Below are 20109 nucleotides of genomic sequence, written 5' to 3'. Positions count from 1 at the left end.
TCAGAAAGTGAATTGAAATTAAACGAACGAGATGTGATTCAATCAAACTAATTTCTATAATTTTTTAACGACCTGATAGTAAATTTTTACACAAATAATAGTTAAAGATAAATAAGTGTTTAAATTTAAATTGGTAACTGTAAGTTATGATTCCTATAAAGAAAATTGTATCATACGAAATGCATACGTACGTACATACATTGTATTCGATGAGGTTCATCAAACAGAAGCATTTCGTTTGTTTTGTGTCTTGTTTTCAGAGTCAAGTTTGACCTTAAATTCTTCAAACGGCACCGCATACCCTTTTTTGTACTATATTATAACCGATAAAGTGACAAATTCAATGACCAGTAACAAGATGACCTTTAAGTGACTTCAATAAGTTACAATAAACGACAATACAAAGAGCTAACCATTACTAGTGCTCCAGGTTGTAATCGTTCTATGAGCACAGAAGTTACAAGCAACAATGCAGGTTTTAAGACTGAAGATCGTTTTGACGTCACGTTTGTTACGGATCATTGAATGCCTCTTTTCATTAGCTGCAACACAGTGCACAAAAACTAAGCGGTGTCATTTTTTTAAAAATTCAAAATTACCTTGATATCTTTAAAAATACAAAACACCAAAAAAAATGAAACGCTTTCGTTCAACGAGATCCATTGAATAGAACATACGTTTAATATAAGTAAAAGTTTAATATAAAAGAATAAGAGATTGATTATTATTATTAAGGAGTGAATGTATATATTATTGTTTTCACGAAGAGAAAAATTTGTAATAAAAATATATGTAAATTCAGAGATTACATTTTTTTTTCTAAGTCATAGGTATTTCATGTAAAACGGTTATTTATGAAGTGATTAAATAAGAAGTTATTTCGAGTGACAGTTCTTATTGACTCATCTTTTATATTTGAAGAGTGATCACAGGTATGTTTTTATATTTAGAAAGTGATCACTCTGTGTATTGTATTATTACGATATATATGACGGAATGCTCGTCGCTATAAATGATTCAATCTAGAATTATTCTACAAGAAAATAAAGCGTTTACGTTTCATATGTTTTAATCGTTATAATTTATATATATAAATAACTTGTTGTAATATTTAATTTCCTTATTTACGTTTTTACGTATTTGATAAATTGCACATGAATTGTAAATGTGTTTCGTGTGTTTAAAAATAGATCCACGAAACGCGATTTAAATAAATTTTAATTAATGGAAAAAGTAGATCAAGCGTCTAACCGTCTTTCGATAAATTTTAAGCGACGATGTTGTAGGTACAGATTAATCAGACATCGTGCGTTAAAAATAGTAGATGTTTGCATCAGGCTTAGATCAGTGAATTTCCATTAGGAGAATAATTTTTAATTTAACGACAATCCTTTGAAAATTGTATCATTATATTGCATTATATTTTTATTCCATGTACAAATACACGAAAAAGTTTCAAAGTCTATTCTAACGATAAACGATTCCATTTTTCTCAATGTATTGTTATTTTAATAAAATATTTATTACGATCGATGTGCTCCGGTATTGCCTGTACAATTTTTATATATTCAATATGTCACGTTAAAGTTGGTAACGTGTTGAAGAATAGACGACACGTCACTAGACCGAGGAAACGCGACGAATGTGTACACATACATATGTTATAACTCAATTGTTCGTCGAAGTTTCATTCACCTTGCAAGTGGAATATGTAAATTTAATTCGAACAAAGAGAAGTCAGTTGACGTAAGAAATATCTGATTCGCTGCAATTCAGACATTGTTCCACGCTTCTGACTTGTCAAAGGCCGGTCCCGATGCGGAATTAATCAGCAGTAACATATAATTAAGAAACAATGATGAGAAAAGACATTTCTTGACGAAACGTACAAGAAACGTGTGTTGCAATAGGAAAGAAAAAAACGTCGCGAACAATAGAATAGAATCGTACCTTATAAATTCATAAATGTATTTTACTATTTGTCTATTTTCATACTTGCAATAAAAACAGACTTTCAGCTACGTTTACGAACAATTAAAAATACTTTTACAGAACGTAACAGAATCGACAATGACGAGAGTTTCTGAACAATGTGCGATGTTTTGAAAATACATTTATTAAAAATCTCGTATCTCCCATACTCGCTATCAGAGGGAAACCGGTCGATTTGAATTTCGCGCTATTTTTAAAACTTCAAACCGATTAATCTGAAACTTGACATATGACGTTTGGACAGATGGAAAATTAATTATGGAAAAGTACACGTTGAAATAACGGGTGTAAATTATACAGGCGTATTACGAAAAATTGTGATCTTTAACGCTAATGATTTGGGAAAAAAAAAGAATCGACCGGTGATGATTGGGACACCCTCTATATAAGATCGTCTCTCTTCCTTTTACTTCCTTGATTATCTTAGTTGTCGTCAAAGTCTTAATAAATCTTGAATGTCTTGAATATTACCATATATCTGGATATAAAAAATATCGAAAAAGCGTTGCAAAGTCTATAAAATTTAAAATAGACTCACAAATAAATTTTGACCATAGTAACGAGGAACTTTAATAACGAAAGTATTTTTAATTGCTCACCACTGGTCAGAAGCAATAAGAAGGTGAGGTTCGGAGGTGTGACGTTAATATTGTAATTGGCTTTTGAACAGTGATAGGGCTTGAAATACTGAACGCATGTATGGATTTAGACGTAAAGACATACTATAATACTTCAATGCAGTGGTACTCAACTTATTTTAGCTACTGGATTGAAAAAATAAAGCAACGCTTTCTGTGGATCAAATATTGGGCAAGGGTGGGTATAATGTTTCAATTCAACGTATTACTAAATTTATAAAAAAAAAAAAAAAATGAAGATCGATTAAGACGACTGCCTACCAACACGCAAAATTATTATTATTTGTAAAATTAGAAGTCACCTTCTGAAAATAATTATACAACATAGATGGACTCGTGACTCAATTTTTCTGAAGTTAAATACCGAACAAAGATGTCTCCGATTGTTTAAATCTTTCGTATTAAATATAAACTGCATATACGTTTATCAGCAAAGAAAAGAATAGTTACAATTATTATTGTATTATTTTTAAGAAATTTCTTCAATTAAATTCCCTTTGGTTATTCCCATGGGAAAAATTATTGCATTTCAAAAGTTTCTATCCAAGTAGCCTTTCGATCATTTGCTCACAATGTGCTAAATTTAGCGCAACTCGTAGCTGCCAAACGGACCAACGCGGCAACCTGAACCCAACGTTAAAAAATTGTAATTATTTCAATCTGTTCACGTACCGAAAATCAAATTTTTATCTCAAAAGATGAGAAGATTACCAGCAAAAAAGATTAACCTGGTGTCGATCCATCTTGGTTCGTGTAATGTAATTATGCGAACTTTTCCCGTCGACGAATAATTAATTAGTCGGCATTTAACGGTGCTAATGCGGTTTGGCATGACCTACGAAAGAGATGCTTTTACCTTAGAATACAAAGCGCGTGCATCTCCGAGGGTGGTTGCTATACACCGCGTATCCACCGGTGCATACATTTTCATAAAAATGCAGAGATCCGCTTTCTTTCCTGTTACCCGCCTGCGGAACGCGATAACGCGTTCTGTGTTACGTTCTCATGTTAATTCCAACAATAAAGTCGGATGTTGAAAATAGTCAGTCGGTTGCATTTCGTGCATTCCTGGATCACTTGGAACCAGCGGCCAGTGTTCCATGGTTTTTTAAGCAGGGGACACGTGCAGGGTGTACGTAAAGTTCTTGTCTATTTTGATGAAATAATTTCAGTTTTATTCGTTTCGTTCTGGAAATTTCTTAGAACGAGTAGAGAGAAGCGTGCGATCCAATTTAACGAATCCAAAGAGAAAAGACAAGGAGTTATTAAGTATCATTTTGTTATATAAAAGTATTTAACAATTTAAAAAAAATCTGTTCATTTTAATCGTATAATTATTAACGAAATAAAATTTTAAAGAGAAAATTATTTTCATTTGCAATTTATGCACAATTGGGTATTCGAAATAACGAATTGTCCATTAAAGTGATCGTAATCTATAGAATACGAATATTAAATATAGTGTTCAAGAGAACGAATCTCAAAATAGTAGTCGTTGATAGTAAATTATTTTGTTAAAAAAAAACGACGTTAAATATTTGTCTTTTATGTTTTAGAAAAATTTAGATTATGTTCAACCGCTGCAACAGACAGAATTTGATGTTTTTTTACAATGTTACTTTTTCTTATTTTTTAACATTGTACACGTTATATCTAACTAAATTTTATTAAAATTATCAATTTAGTATCACTCGTGTTGTCAGGCTGGTAATAGCAATTAAACGCATTTTTTTTTTTAAGCATTCCCATGGACATGATACGGAAGTGTATTTTAGGTTATGTAGGATAGGTTTTAATAACAGCATTTCAGCTGCACCTCACCACTTATGCATGTATGTACTTTCTGTTTTATTCGTTTTATATTCATGTGTCTGTACCTATACACTTGGGTGATAAAGATATTAAAATGTTTGTTTTATAAAGTGACCTATTTGTACTATCATCTGATTTCACTCGACAAAAGCGTGGATGAATTTCAGCTAATGTTGGGTTTTGTTTACATTAGTTTTCTTCGCCATATTATTTTAAAGAATACTTCGAAAAGATCGGTCAAAATTCTTTTTTGTGTTAATAACCGAGATTATTTTTATTTACCGATTATTGAAGAAAATAAAAGATCAATATTTTAATAATGCATTGTGAAATGTTATTATTGTATAACAACAATTTTATAAAAAAAGAAAAAAAAACGCTATATACTATATTTTTGTTTTATACTTATGACTTTGTAACTTTAAGGAAATTTGAATAGTATGAATAATAAAATTAATAAAATATCACCTGATTTGTGAGGTTTCATTAATTACTAAATCTTTGTTATAAACGCATTGTAAGCGAGCTTTAGTAAACCGGTGTTTCCTCAAAGTCCTCTCTAACTCCCTCTCACGGTAAAAATTTTGCAATGTTACGAGACATAATTTAATAAATGTGTCACCAAAACAAACTCATTTGGACTGTAGAATCGAAAATTAGAGTAGAAGAATTACAAAATTTGGAAATTTAATTTGTAATAACTTTTATCATCTCCGTTTTTACTATAAAAGCGACCATAAACGATATATCGCGTAAAGAGTCTTCTGAGGGAGCATCAACTGCCCCCCCCCCCCCCCACTACAAGAATTTTGCGATGTTACGCAGTTCATATTTATAGTTTGGACCACTCCACGAAATTTCTCCGAGCCTTTTCCCGTGACGCGGTAACGAACACGCATAATTCACTTTTTATCCGTATGAAAGAAAATACAATAGAAAATTTACAAACCAAATTGAAAATCGTGGAAAAAATTAAAAAACGGACAAATATACTCTTGAAAGACTCTCATGGAATCGTTCGACTTCCCGATACGAAAGAAAATCATGCAAGATCGTATTCATAGTATCGTTGTTTTTTAAGCCACTCTCGGCTTCAAAGAGATACAACACTCTTCGAACGGAAAGTCCACGATCGGCTTTTCGAACGGTGGTTAGATTTTTTTTCGGCTTTCGTCCCGCTGCACGGTGGCGGATTACAGGGGCTGCGGCTTACCGCATTCGCTCTGCTTTCATTCCTGCCTCCGGCGGCGGGATCATAGCACTTTACTGCAGCAGAAAATACAATTAAGCACAGCGTCTATCGTCGCTCTGCGGTTCGCGGAGTGTGCACCTAGAGTTACCGACCGAGGAAAATTCGCGGCCACCTTCTCCGTGAAGTCTCGATTTTACTTCCTGTTACACATTACGCTCGCCACGAGCGCGTTAATTGGCGAATTTCGCGAATGTTTCATGAAACGCGACGCCAGTTTTCTGAATTGCGAATCGTGAAAGCTGTGTTTCCTCTCTCCGTTGATACCCTTGCGACACAGTCATTGGTAGTGTGTCCAAACGAAAGAAACCTACTGGTCGCTTTCCATTGCCTCAGTGTCTCCCTCTTTTGTTACAACTTCGAAATAACCTCGCGCGGAAAGTTTCACGTAAATCTTTAAATGCAATTAACTTTCGTCGGGAGTTTATTACTCACGGAATTCCTAAACGTTGGTTTAAGCGTTCGATTAATTTGAACGTTTGAATCTTTTATCCGTAATTTGGAAGACTATTTTCAACGTGTCTTCGTAATTAACGTTTCAAGTTTCTAAGGTTTATTTTTAGACGCATCTCCTTGTTACGTAACTTGTAACGCTTTTGAATTGATTTATCTGAAAAAAATGTACTATATGCTTCGAGACATTTACCAGACCGTGAATATCGTTTACGATTATATGTTATTTATGGAACATAAATTGTCCGGTTACATTTGAACAGCACGTAGGATAGCTCTTTGGTAACGTATTCGCCCAAAGTACACGCGCTATAAACAGAACGTGTCAAACACATGTTGTTTACCTATCTCGGTTTTATCAGCGAAATTACGAATTTCGTTGTAAGTTTGAAACGAATAAAATTAATTTGATTAATTTGTAGCGTAATACTATCAATGAATGCTAATTTTATTTGTAATAAGAGGAGGTATTTTTTAGATAAGAACAAGTGTATAATAACGACAACTATAAAAATACACATTAATATATCATTTGGAATGTGATTTGAAAATACATAAAATACTTTGGTAAAAAATTAAAATTTTTGATGCTGCTTGAATTATACTATTACTTTGTATTTCGTAATCTAAAAATGTTATCTAAAAATGTTAGAATCAGACTTTGTTAAATTTTTTAAACGATTTCAACTGCCTTGTATGCAACCACTTTCGTATCTTTGATTTTAGAATTATAACAAGACGTTAAATATTTTAATGTTTGACATCACGAAAACAAAATGAAAACAGTTAAGTTGCATATTACGAATTTTGTTATTTCTCTAAATTACTAGATATAGTTCAATAATTAATAAATAATGACACTTAGTTACTATTAAGTAGAATGGTTAATTTAATTTATTATAGAATTATCACTTGCATGATATATCATTATGTTGTTCATATGTTGAAAATTGTTATGTGATAACATAACACGAGTCAATGTATCTATTAGATGATGCTATGGAAATGAAAAATATTGCAATAACATATTTCACGTCAGAAAATTATATGTGGCAAAATATTATATTTATGCGAACTGCTTTTCTTGGTATCGTAATAATTTCGGTGCATTTTCATTTGGTGAAAGTGGGCAATAAATGAGTCGTAACTCCGATAACTACGAGAGAAACACATAAATGCCGTATTCGGTTGCAATTTTAATAAAATTTTGTAGTCAACAAATAAAAATAAAAGTACGTGCAACAAAACAGAAAGCTTTAATTATTTTAATAATGCTTCTTCCCGAAGTTGTAAGTCAATATTTAAAGTCAATTCGTAAATCGAAAACGTCCAATTGTCATTTTATGTGAATCCAATCATTTTCGATAAAATTCGTTTTCTTTGTTTAAACAATTAATAAATAATTATCGAACGATAGCTTAAATGACCAACGTAAACTGTATTATTTAAATTTTGTTACAATTTACGTAATGAAAGCAAAATTACGAATTATTTATCAAACAACCCTCTATATAATTCCAAGGTTTCTTTTTATATCAAGGACTTTCTTTGCATATCAGTGCCAGTGTCCAAACAACTTTTTCTGGATGATTACTTTTGGAGAAAAGAGCGAAAGTTACCACCTATCTACAAGAAATTACAAGGACGCCCATAAACCTTTGAATATTCACAGCGAAAAATTGTTATTTCGCAATATGAAATTTTACGATAAACTTTAAATAATTAAGAAACACTTATTGTAGGATAAATGTTCTTCACTGATCGAAGAGAGAAAAATATTTCTATAAAAAAAAATAATAAAATTTGTTTCCTTCTCAAACAATATAATGAAAATTGTATAACAAAAAATTTTGTTCGCAAAAACGAATCGTAAAAGGACAATTAACACTTTGCCAACCACTCGAGTCACACTTCCCTGAATACGTCATAATTTGAAATTGTAATACGGTGCATACATACGATACAATGATAAAAAGAGTATTTAAAAACCATTTGAACAGTCAATTTACATTTTTGATCTCGGTGAGCCGAGAATGCAGTTGCTTAAAAAGTAGAATTTACCGGTTTGGTCAGCAACGTGTTAATTACTACCTCGGTTAATCCTTTCTTGTATAGGAAGCCTCTTAGAGATGCATTAAACAAATAAAAAAATTCGCATGCCCGGCCGACGAGCGCTAAGCTTTCCACCGGCCGGCGAAATTCTCGAGTATCGTTCGAGATTGTACATTCCACCAGAATTACACTAGGATTCTCGGGACACTCGCACAAAAATTTCAGCGCCGTAGCGAAAAAACTGGAGAATCGGTAGAAATCAACTCACTATTATGCACCGGCACCGGGAAACGTGGTCCAGGCAGGTAGCCGTCACAGAAAGAACACCACTCGACGAAAAGCCGGCTCCCGGTCGGTCAGCTGGAGAAATCGTTCTCGCGACCGTTGTTCGTTTGCGTGCGCAGACTCGGACCGGTTCCCCTCGCGTTCGCAAAACGATCGTACGAGGGCCCCGTGTATCGAAACACACAGAGAGACAAGAGAAGAGTTCTTGCAGATTTAAAACAGCGGGCGTGGCGTTTCGCGACCGACTGGCAGACTGCCGGCCACCGGATGTCGCCACCAGACCGTTGCCGATGACTCACGCCACCCTCGTCGAGCTCTCGGCTTGATTGGTCCTTTCGCAACCCCCACCCCGAGTCTCGGTCATCGCTCGGGGCCCCCCGTTGCTCCTCTTGCCGCCGCCGTCGTCGTGCTGCGCTTGCCGTCTGCCCTGTGTTCGTGAAGATAGCGATCTGGTACGTAGCGTGCCAGGATCCGTGAAATCGCTGAATTTTCGAACCTTTAGCGGCCAAATATCGGAACAACGCGGTAAATGGTAGGAAACCACCCTATAGAAACTTTGTATTCGAACTTGTTCGTATTACCCAAGCATACGGCTGCGGAAGATAGCTACGATGTCGACCAACCTTTTTCGATAGGACTTTTCTAACCTATGTTCGGCATGGTAACTCGAAAGAGTCGGTTGCCGAGCATTTTAAAAGTACGTAGAATCGAAACGTAGTGATTCGTTGTTAAAACGAAATATGTATATATGTGGAAACAAAGAAGAATTGTTTCGAAACGAGTTCGACACACACAGTGTCAAAGATGTCACGGAAAAATATGTATATATTGATTCTCGAGCTGTTGGAGCGTTGTCGCGGAAAAAAAACAAAAATTGGATCTACGAAGTAAGGTATTTGACAGAGCAGTATCGCTGATTTTACTCCGTTGTCGATTGTAGGAGTATTTTCCTCCTACTAAACTCTCTTCGTGACCAACCACTGGTTATTTGGAGTAATGATTATTATTGGAGAAGAAACAACTAAAGTAGGTAAATGAGAAACCTATAAAAATCGTGGTATCTCGATCTCGAAAACGTGAAACTCGATTTCTGGAACGGAAGACGACCGGAACCACAGAAGCCACGTACCCGGCTCGCTACCACCTCATGCATATTGATACGCGCAATGCTCAAACAACTTTCGACCATCCGCTCCTTATTCTGGATTAGCGTTCGACATTCTCGACGCGTTAGGGGAATAATGCTGTTCCCTCGTGCCACAGACCATGCGTCACACTGCCCCCCTTCATCTTTCGCTATACACATTTACCGGACCCTGCTATTTTTCCCCCCTCCGTTGCTCGTTGTTCATTGTTATTACGGCGTTCCGTTTATTCCGTGTCTATTTACATATGTATGGAGAAGCCATATACGTGCACAGGACACGTCATCTAGGACGATAAGCTCTGTAAAATTTTGCGATCGCCATCCTCGATGCTCTTACGGAGGGATTAATAGAGCATGAAATTGCAAAGCATCCGCGATTGTATTCCGTTCGCCGATGCAAAGTGCACTTCGCTGTCTCCCGAATTATCGGAAACGGAAGTTCGGTTCTTTTAAAGTCTCGAACGGGAAGCGTTAACTCTTTTCTAGCGACATCTCGCGAGCTGAAATATTCCGTCGACTTTTCGGTAAGACGTTACAGCCTAGCTAATACAACTTGCCTTCGGTAAACGCGTGGGAGCTAGATACTGAAACGACTGCTCTTCCTTGTTATTGTCGTCGGAAGATTGCACGATGGTATTCCCATTAGCAAAAATCCGAAGAATACAAGTTGAACGATCGGTAACGATGTACCTGTTCGATTATTCCGGTAGAACTAGTCGGATAATCGGTGTACTGTTTTATGTTACTTCTTCTAAAAGGGAATTTATGTTATGCACTCTTTATGCATTTTCTTATTCTTGGACATTACGGTAGAATTTTATTTGACTTCCAGTGAGGTTTTGGTTGGTACTTTTTGTCATTCAAAACCTCCATTATTCGAAGCATTAAGGGAATGTTCAATTCTTTTATATTTTTATTATTATTATTATTATTATTATTATTATTATGTCTTAATTAAGCAAATTAGAAGAAAGTGTACACGTTGTAACAGAATAATTACGTAATTGCTTAAAGATAAAGTACAATTGAAAATTGCTTTTATACTTAATTTCAAAGTTTTATAATGACCTTCTGCTTGCATAAAAGATATCAAACATGCTTTATTGTTTTAAAATTGATACAAAGTTGGGACTAAGTATATTTGAGAGCATCAGATTTGCTACTCCAACTTTCAGACTACCCTGTTACGAGGTTTTTAACGTTGTCGCATAGCCATAAAGGAACAAATTATTTACAACGATCGTTTACCAAGTTAATCTTATCGTACATAAATCCCAATGACGCAGTAAATTTTTCTCATACGAAAATTGATCACTGAAAGAGACGTAAACGTTTTATGTTTTTCTAAAGAATATTTACAATATGCAATTTGCATTATCTATTATAAAATAATACGTAACGTCTCTTGATTATGAAAGAGCGAAATGTTGTTTCGATAAAAAAAAGTAGATCCGTATAAAAATACTTCACTCCTATAAAGATCGAAGAGTGCACGAAATTTTTGAACCGCACTGTACGCGCACTCGCAGGTATAGAGCTCGTTATAATTAGTGGATAAAAATAAGACAAAAACTCCGGTATTAAAATAAAGTAGGAAACAGTAAAGGCTTCTTTTAATTAGGGAGAATAAATCTTTGCAACCGTTTGAAGCATTAGAAATTCAGACCACGTCGGCAAGTATCCCCGAGAAACTTTCAGCTCCGTGCGGCATTAAATATGCTAAAAAGAATTTTTCTTGTATCAGAGTGAAAGTGTTGAATTGTCAGGTAATCATTAAACGTTGTTCTTTCAACGAATATTTCGATGCACTTGGAGTGATTCTTCCAGCGATTAATAATCGGAGAAGGGAATATTAACAAGAAGAAAACGTCGCGGTGAAAGAAGAGGGAGGGAGGGAGGGAAAGAGAGAGAGAGAGAGAGAGAGAGAGAGAGAGAGAGAGAGAGAGAGAGAGAGAGAAGGGCTTATATCTGTCGTGTCTGAGAACAAGACTGGTACCGGTTTCTGGACCTTGATAGAAAGTTCGTACAAACTGGAAGGACACGAAATTCACGAAATTTTGCTCACTTTTGCAGTTAACTCGATGCACAGAAATTGCATCGCAACAACGTGACGCGAATAATCGATAACTAATTAAAATAAACAGACATAAAGAAAACCTGCTCCACTCAAAGCACCGTTTCCTACGAAATGTTAGTTTTTCGTTCAATCATCTCGTATTTTGTCACGTGTAAGTTGTCAAGTTTTGTAACCATTTAATCGTCGTGACACAATTTATTGCAAAGTAAAATAGTTTGAAGAAACGAAACGGAGAAAGGTACGCTACGAGCGTAATACCATTTAAGCTTTCGAGGTGAGTTGAACGAATTGTTTCAAACGAATTCCAATAAAATAAAAAGACAACTGACATACTTACGAGAGACGAGACTGGTAATAAATAAATAAATAAATAAATAAATAAATACAGAAATGATTAAACGCTGGAAGAAAATCGTAGTGTCGTTAATACTACTACGAGTAGTGTTAACTAAATATTCTTATGTAAATGAATCCACAAAATTGAAGCTGTTCGCTAAATTTTTACCAGCTACTCCTCAGAGTCTACAATATAAAACTATACTGTAATATTTAGCCTAAATGAATGTATTCCGTGCAAAGGACACCCCCTTGATACTTATCCAGTGATATTGTAAAATCCAAAAAAAAAAAAATTCAATTACGAATCTGTATAAAAGAGAACTGTATAAAAATCGTATTAAAATTAAAAGAGACCAACTGTCTCAGGAACGTAATTTTTGTTATTGTGTGCTTGATCACTTTTTCATCGAGTCGGCCATTGCGTACGCTCGTTTAAATTAAATACATGAGCCGTTCCCGACTATTCGATCTACAAACAAAGAGCGCTAACGAGTACGCGTGCTATCCGACAATTACATTAAAAGGACTGGCAGAGGAACCCAGGAGGGAGAGGGGGGGGGGGGGGGTGAAACATCGTTCGAAACTGCTGATCCACAACACGTGCCAGTATTTGTGCAGTCTTTTGTGCGTGTGTGCGCGTGTTGGGCGTCAAACTTGAATCGACTGACATTTTCCTTTCTCGCCTTGGCCACGGTACACTTAGGGGGAGCCCTGTTTTAATCAGTAATGTTTTATACAGTTTTGTTCAACTTCCGAGGGGAAAGTGGAAGATCAGAGAAAACGAGACGAACATGTAACACGCATTAGCAACAGTCCCTTTAAACATTATCGCTTAAGTGTTGACTGTCGTTCGTATAGAGAAACTCCTCGTTAAAAGTCCGGATTTCTCCCTCGATAAAAGTCTCTGGAGATTTCTAGATCGAATTTCAACGATTAATGAAAATGTTCACTTTCGTATTTCGTCGTTGCACCTTTCCAAGTAAAGTATCAATGAGTGTTCAAGGTGATCGGTTCACTTATGGTAGCACGGACGAGTTTCTTTTCGCTGGATGCATAACGTAATCGTTTTATTCACAGGTGGTTTTCGTTCCAGTTCGTATCTCGTGTAAAGATTTCAGAGGTTCGCGGCACAGTTGAACTAACAGTGAGTCACTATAGTCAGACCAAAATCAACTGGCTGGTCGAACGAAGCAACTCGAGGATTATCCCTGCCATACTGTCAGGCTAGTTTGACGCTTTGCGCAAACCTGCAGGCTGTGTTTCTCGAACGAAAAGACCAGCTGGTAGATTGTAATAGTAGGAGCTGTGTTTAGCGTGATTCACAGCCGGGGAAATGACTTCCAGCGACCAATTATGTTTAATTCGACCACCGTTCCATATGTTAAGAACTGACTATCTTTACCGAGGCAACCGAGTCGCTGTATCGCGGAGCAAACAAGTGGAATAATGGTAAAATTGTGCGATCAATGATTCTATAATATTTTCTCAAAAATGATGACCTCGAAACATAGGTAAAACACGTATTATACTCGAAAAGTCTGGAATCACGTTTCTTTCATCTTCTTCTATTATTAGGTAAAAAGAACGAGTATCTACTACCCTGTATAATTAAAATATACTTATATATATTAGATATTTATATCTAAAGAATTTAATTTTTCTTTCTAAGTATTGCACTTTATTATTTTATCACGTTTCGATTCATTGATGTAACGATTTATCGATTGCGAAAATACGACTGTGAAAATAAACTATACTTGTTTGGATTATATTTGTTACTATACGTTTTGAATATAGTTTTTAATTTTAATACGCCCATTAGAATGATGCATCAGCTGCATAATAGTTACTACTAGGAGATAGTGGAATTTCATAGAACTTATGAGAAATTAAGATTATAACATCTAACTTGATTTACAATAGTTTTCCCCATTGAAAAAAATACTAGAATTAGAAAAACCACCTATGTGAATATATTTTAAAAGTGACTAATAATTATTGATCACATAATGAAGAACGAAAATAAATGTGCATACGATGTATAACAAACGATCTACGAGTCCTTGCATCGTGAATTAGGGATTTTAGAATTCTTTTTGTATACCAATGGTAGATGTTAATTTTTCGATCGAAAATTCAGATGTTTGACAAGTATTTTATAATATCTGAAGCGATACGACCCGAAGAAACAGCAAATCGTTCTTAAGTGACTCTAAGAGGCTGTAAAAAATTCATCGTAAGGTATGCTGATTTTGTTAAGCGAAATCTGCTCGAAAGCTTCGTCCCGTTAATGATACACTACGATCCTTTTCGACGACTGAAGGAGAGTTGCGCGTTGAAGTCTGTTAAGTAAAAAGATCAAGGACGCATAATAAGAGGCTGGCCCAAGGACAACTTGAAATTTCACACTTTTTTTTACGAGTCACCGTAAATCTGATGAATCATAACTGCCGGTTAAGGAACTACTTTCGCTTTTCAGTGCCCTGTCTGATTTATTATTGAAAATAAACAAACTATCATTGAAAATCCCCTTGTCGGAGGAACATTACGCTCCAATATTTATTAACCCCCGAGGATCAAGACAACAGCACTGATCTTTTCGTAAACGGATCAGACTCTTTGGTTATGATTTTTCATTACACGTTTACAATTGTTTCGTGCAAAATCGATACAATATTCTTTCAAAATTCTCCTTGATCAATACAGATTACTCTTCTTCTCGAAAATCGTTGCTCTCAAGAAATTAGAAAATTCGTCGATCTCCCGAACCAACTAGTGCGAATAAAATTGCAAACGAAGAGAATAACAATTTATACCTTCTCTGAGCAGCATAAATGTAAAACTAATAGGTTTGGTCTCTTTAACTGTTCAAGATTGACAAGATTTTTCTCGAAAATCGTTACTGTTCGTAAATTGGTAAATTCTTCGATCCGTCGAAGCAATTTATGCTTAAAATTTCGGTATGTACCGATTTACGTGAATATAATTGCAAACAGAGAGAACAACTTGTACCTTCTCCAAACAGTATAAATTTAAAATGAATAAATTCGAGTCTCTTCAACGGTTCAAGATCGACGAGATTTTTCTCGAAGATCGTTGCTCTCCGAAAGATCAGTATATCCTTGGATCTTCCGAAGCAACCGGTGCGAATAAAATTGTAAACGGTGAAAACAGCAACTGGCAGCTACCCCGAGCGACAGCTGCGAAAGGAATCAGTGGTCCATCGAGTTCGAGCAACGGGCAGCGCGGGTCAAACGTGACGTAATATCCGGACGACTTCTCGCGAGGTGGAAACGCTCGAAGGGAATCGACGGAGCGTGCAGACACCACACGTCGATCGCTTCTTCTCTCGCGTTCTCCGTTATTCTCGCGCCTTCTTCCATCGTCTCGCTTTTGCCTCCAGTACGTTGCCACATCGCATTCTCCGAGAATGAATCACTAAGAACCTGACGTTGGTACGCGAAAACGCGCGATCACCGGTCGCTCGCGCAGCTTCTTCCAGACGCCTCGACGAGACTCCACGCCCCTTCGAGCGAACGAGTTCGCAGGGGAAAGCATCCTTTTACATTTCAAGCGATCGCGCGATGCGCACCGATTTTCTAATCGGTGCGCAGGCGCCGCAACCGCCGCCGCCGCCGCCGCCGCCGCCGCGAGACCAACAATTCTTATCGCCCGATCCACAATCCTCGATGAGACGCACGAGGACCAAGTTCGTCGCTTTGCACGTTGCGTTGCACGCAACCAATTCGCAACAACCGATAACGATTTCCATGTATATCTGCCCGGATTCGGGCACCTCGAATAACGCGCTATCTCGTTCCGGGGTTATTTTATCTTTCGGATAGAATTAGGTTATCTCGTCTCGCGAAACAATTTCGAAAATAATTACCACCGTGTACGACCTAACGAAATATATTCACAAATCTGTAACGTAACGGATTTACGAATCTCTTGGTAAATTCTTGTTGTTGAAGTATACGAGTTACGATTGAAAGGAAGAGAGAAATTAACGTAACCATTATACTTAATTTATGTTTCTATAATGTACAGGATGTCCGGAAGGTTTTCCTACACACTTTACCAGTACACTCTATAAACGAGAACGAGGTAAGAATGTTCCATGTTACGTTGAAACGTAATTAACTTCTCATTCGTAAAGGAGAGATCGATTTCATATTCGAATAAATGTTTTATCGAGTTAGAATCTATTCGGGCAACGTGTCCGTAGATGTGTCAAGTATTTGTTATATTTTACAACCTTTCGATAACAAAATCTTCCGTGCACGCGAGTGGGTACGATATTTAATTGATAAAAATTTATACATAATTATTATTTATTATCTAAAAAAAAAAATTCTATATTAAATAATTAATTAGATATTTGTGCATCGTTTGATACTTGTCATCTTATGCGGTATTTGTTGCGTTGTTCGATATTGGTCAGGTACGCGATATGTGTTACTTCGCTATCGCAAATTTTGGTTTTGTTACATGCCATGTGGGGTCTGATAACACACACACACACATACCACGTATCGGAGACACAAGTGCAGATATCACGCGTGGCACCCACACACCGTACCGAAACGCGGTTACTTTTTTCGAAATCCACCCTATATTTTCTTCGTAATTCGAACGCGTACAATGATCTCGAAACATTACGTGTATGCCGGCAAATAGGAAACTGAACAGCACAGAGAAAGGCATTTAAACTCGGACAAGCTTACTCACTCGGCCATGAATGCACTGCATTTTCGAATTCTTTGCTGACACGCGGAGAAAAAAGAGAGAAAGAAAGAAAAAAAGAAAGGAAGAGAGAGAGAGAGAGAGAGAGAGAGAAAATTATAGGCAACATTACGGCCGTTAAACTGACTAGAAACGCGGCAAGCCAGAAAATATGAGGCGGATGAATTGCAGTTCTGTCGAACTAATTTGAAATATCATCGGGCTGCTGTTTCTACGTAAATTAGTTCGAAAGTTATAAATCGTTCGAAGCGCGGTGAAGATTCTTGGTTTTTTTCTTTCTTTCTTTTTTTTTTTTTCTTCTTTTTTTACATTCGAGCAAAACATCAATGAAATAAATCGTTCCGTAGCGATTCTCTCTTTTTCTCCGTATTAAAAGCGATTTTCATCCATGGAGAGTGCGATCGTTTCCGCTTTTCGAAATTGTCGTCCGGAAGGAGTTTCGAACGAACGAAAGAGAAGTGAACACTGTTTCGGTGTTGGTCGAAGATCGTATGGATTCGTTGACCTTGAATGACCTTGAATCGTAGATCGTTAAACTGGTTTTAAAAGTGGGGATGTTAGACACTATTGAACAATTTACATAGTACTGTATAAAATGAAATAACATTTTTATATATCGTGAAATGAGTGTAAATATTTTATTTGAAATTTTATCTCTGTTTAAATATTGAATGCAAGGAAAATGTATTTTACTGTTACACTATTGAACAATTTGTATCGTATTATATAAAATGAAATAATAACAGAGTGATCTACTCGTGGTATCTTTATGTATCGTAAGATGCGTGTAAATATTTTATTTGAAATTTTATCTCTGTTTAAATATTAAATGCAAAGAAAATTTATTTTACAGTTACACTATTGAACAATTTATATCGTACTCCAAATAATGACAGAGTGATTTACTCGTGGTATCTTTATATATCGTAAAATTTGTGTAAATATTTTATTTGAAATTTTATCTTTGTTTAAACATTGAATGCAAAGAAACTGTATTTTACTGTTACACTATTGAACAATTTGTATCGTACTATATAAGATGAAATAACAACAAAGTGATTTACTCGTGGTATCTTTATATATCGTAAAATTTGTGTAAATATTTTATTTGAAATTTTATCTTTGTTTAAATATTGAATGCAAAGAAAATGTATTTTACAGTTACACTATTGAACAATTTATATCGTACTCGAAATAATTACAGAGTGATTTACTCGTGGTATGTTTATATATCGTAAAATTTGTGTAAATATTTTATTTGAAATTTCATGTTTGTTTAAATATTGAATGTAAGGAAAATGTATTTTACAGTTACACTATTGAACAATTTATATCGTACTCGAAATAATGACAGAGTGATTTACTCGTGGTATGTTTATATATCGTAAAATTTGTGTAAATATGTTATTTGAAATTTTATCTTTGTTTAAATATTGAATGCAAAGAAAATGTATTTTACAGTTACACTATTGAACAATTTATATCGTACTCGAAATAATGACAGAGTGATTTACTCGTGGTAACTTTATATATCATAAAATTTGTGTAAATATTTTATTTGAAATTTTATCTTTGTTTAAATATTGAACGCAAGGAAAATGTATTTTACAGGATAGAATTGAACGTGACACGAGGTGTATGTATTAGTAAACGACACAAGCTCGGTAAGTGAAATACCAAAGGATCGTAAGACAATCATTAACGCGTTGACTGCAACGTCACGCACTTACGACTGACACTAATGTTTCTGTTACAGCGGAGTCATTTTTCACGGCACGGTATTCAATTATAACGCCACGTAAAAATTCAACGGATGCTTGAAAGCGCATACTCTGCAAAAACTTTCAGCCGTGGTGTTCAAAGTAAAGATGTTCGGTTAAAACCGTACGCTATGAAAATATTTAGAGCGATGCTCAAGGAAAGTTTTATGAAATCGGTTCAACAGTCGACGTGTTACGGCAGCGATTCTCAAACCTTCTGGTATCGAGAGCCCTTAACATTTTTAAATATTCACGCAACCACGAACAAACTTTCGTTCGCGTGGATTTTACATATCGATGTTTATCGTACTGGAACACTATCGAACCACCGAGAAATTTTTTGAATATATTTACACATCGATTCATTTGATTTATTAAGTCGACGAGAACATAAGAACCAACGAACTCATTGCTCGTTAAATATATAATATATTATATTATTATTATAAGTATATAATTATTATTATATAGAATATATAAATTTTTTAGGGAAAATCATTCAATTTTTTTTCAGATTGGAACATTGTAATTTTACAAAACTCTCTAATATTCGAATTCGTGGAAAATTAAGAAAAATTGAAATTCACGAGTTATTTCGTGTCGGTTACGATACTTTTTGGAGTAATACTTTTAATTTAACTGAAATTCGTACAAATGGTGGACTTTCTCGACGTTTAAACATGTCTCGAAGAATTTTCAAAAGTTTGAAAAATATCCAGTTAACTTTGGTTCAATAAATTACAACTCTTAAACCGACAATTGAATTATAATGAACTTTCGTGTATTTACCCTGTGTATAAAAAATTACCCGATAAGAATCACTCGGGGCGATTAAAAATTTGTCTACCAATTTCTTTGCAATTCTAAATAATATTTTTTCTAATAATTATAAAATTGTCATACATTTGAAAAACATTGAAAATATAATATTCTTTACTAGTTTTACGTAAGATAATAGGAACAATTTTATCCTATATCGACATCAGCTGTAATACAAAAAAAAATAAAAAAAATTATTCATAAAGAAATTGTTGCTTCAATTTTTAGTCATCCGTACAGATTTAAAATTTATAGAATCAAGATGTTCCGAATGAGACGATCGAAGAAACGAATTTAGTTCGTTGCAACATGTTTCTGGATGTTCGAGCAACGATGTGGTCGTTTCGAGGAATCCTTCGAACCAAATTCTAGTTCGTTCGGATTACTGAACGAGGAGACCCCGGTCGTTAACCGGTATCTGGAGCCGTAACTCTTCAAATTACATCATGAGTCATCGGTGCCACTGAAGCGGAACCTATTAAAGATCGAACGATTGAACGTATCAACATCTCGAAACGGATCGAATAGATCGTTATCTTGTTCAGCCTAAATACAGGCTGAGTTTTCAACCGATGTCGAGAAATTTGCCAACACATGTACGCTAACGCATATAAACAACAAAAGTGTCCCGAACAACGCGAGTTTCTGTTTGGTATTGATACACAGACGATTCAATTTTATCGCATGAATCGACAGATGAAGTTTACGTGCAAAATTTAATTTGCGATAAGTTAGTTGTG

The 20109-nt window shown here is 35.4% G+C and overlaps 1 protein-coding gene and 1 long non-coding RNA gene across 3 annotated transcripts in view; one reads left to right on the top strand and one right to left on the bottom strand.

The window, feature by feature from the left end:
- Positions 1-20109, bottom strand: part of LOC143151346 (uncharacterized) — a 147408-nt gene that overhangs the window by 55751 nt on the left and 71548 nt on the right. The window contains exon 1 of one of the 2 annotated variants that reach the window (XM_076320410.1): positions 8465-8731. The exons of the other annotated variant lie outside the window; for it this stretch is intronic. The gene's annotated coding sequence lies outside the window, so the exon portion shown is untranslated. Of the gene's footprint in view, positions 1-8464; positions 8732-20109 lie in introns of those variants that run through there. 2 annotated transcript variants of the gene reach the window in all.
- On the top strand, positions 15746-18903 carry LOC143151367 (uncharacterized). The gene is made up of 3 exons (XR_012993303.1): positions 15746-16151; positions 18402-18454; positions 18547-18903. It is a non-coding gene; the product is annotated as an uncharacterized LOC143151367 (long non-coding RNA).

The sequence above is a fragment of the Ptiloglossa arizonensis genome, chromosome 1, assembly GCF_051014685.1.
Source record: "Ptiloglossa arizonensis isolate GNS036 chromosome 1, iyPtiAriz1_principal, whole genome shotgun sequence".
Lineage (NCBI taxonomy): Eukaryota > Metazoa > Arthropoda > Insecta > Hymenoptera > Colletidae > Ptiloglossa > Ptiloglossa arizonensis.
This window is presented reverse-complemented; position numbering and strand designations above follow the sequence as displayed.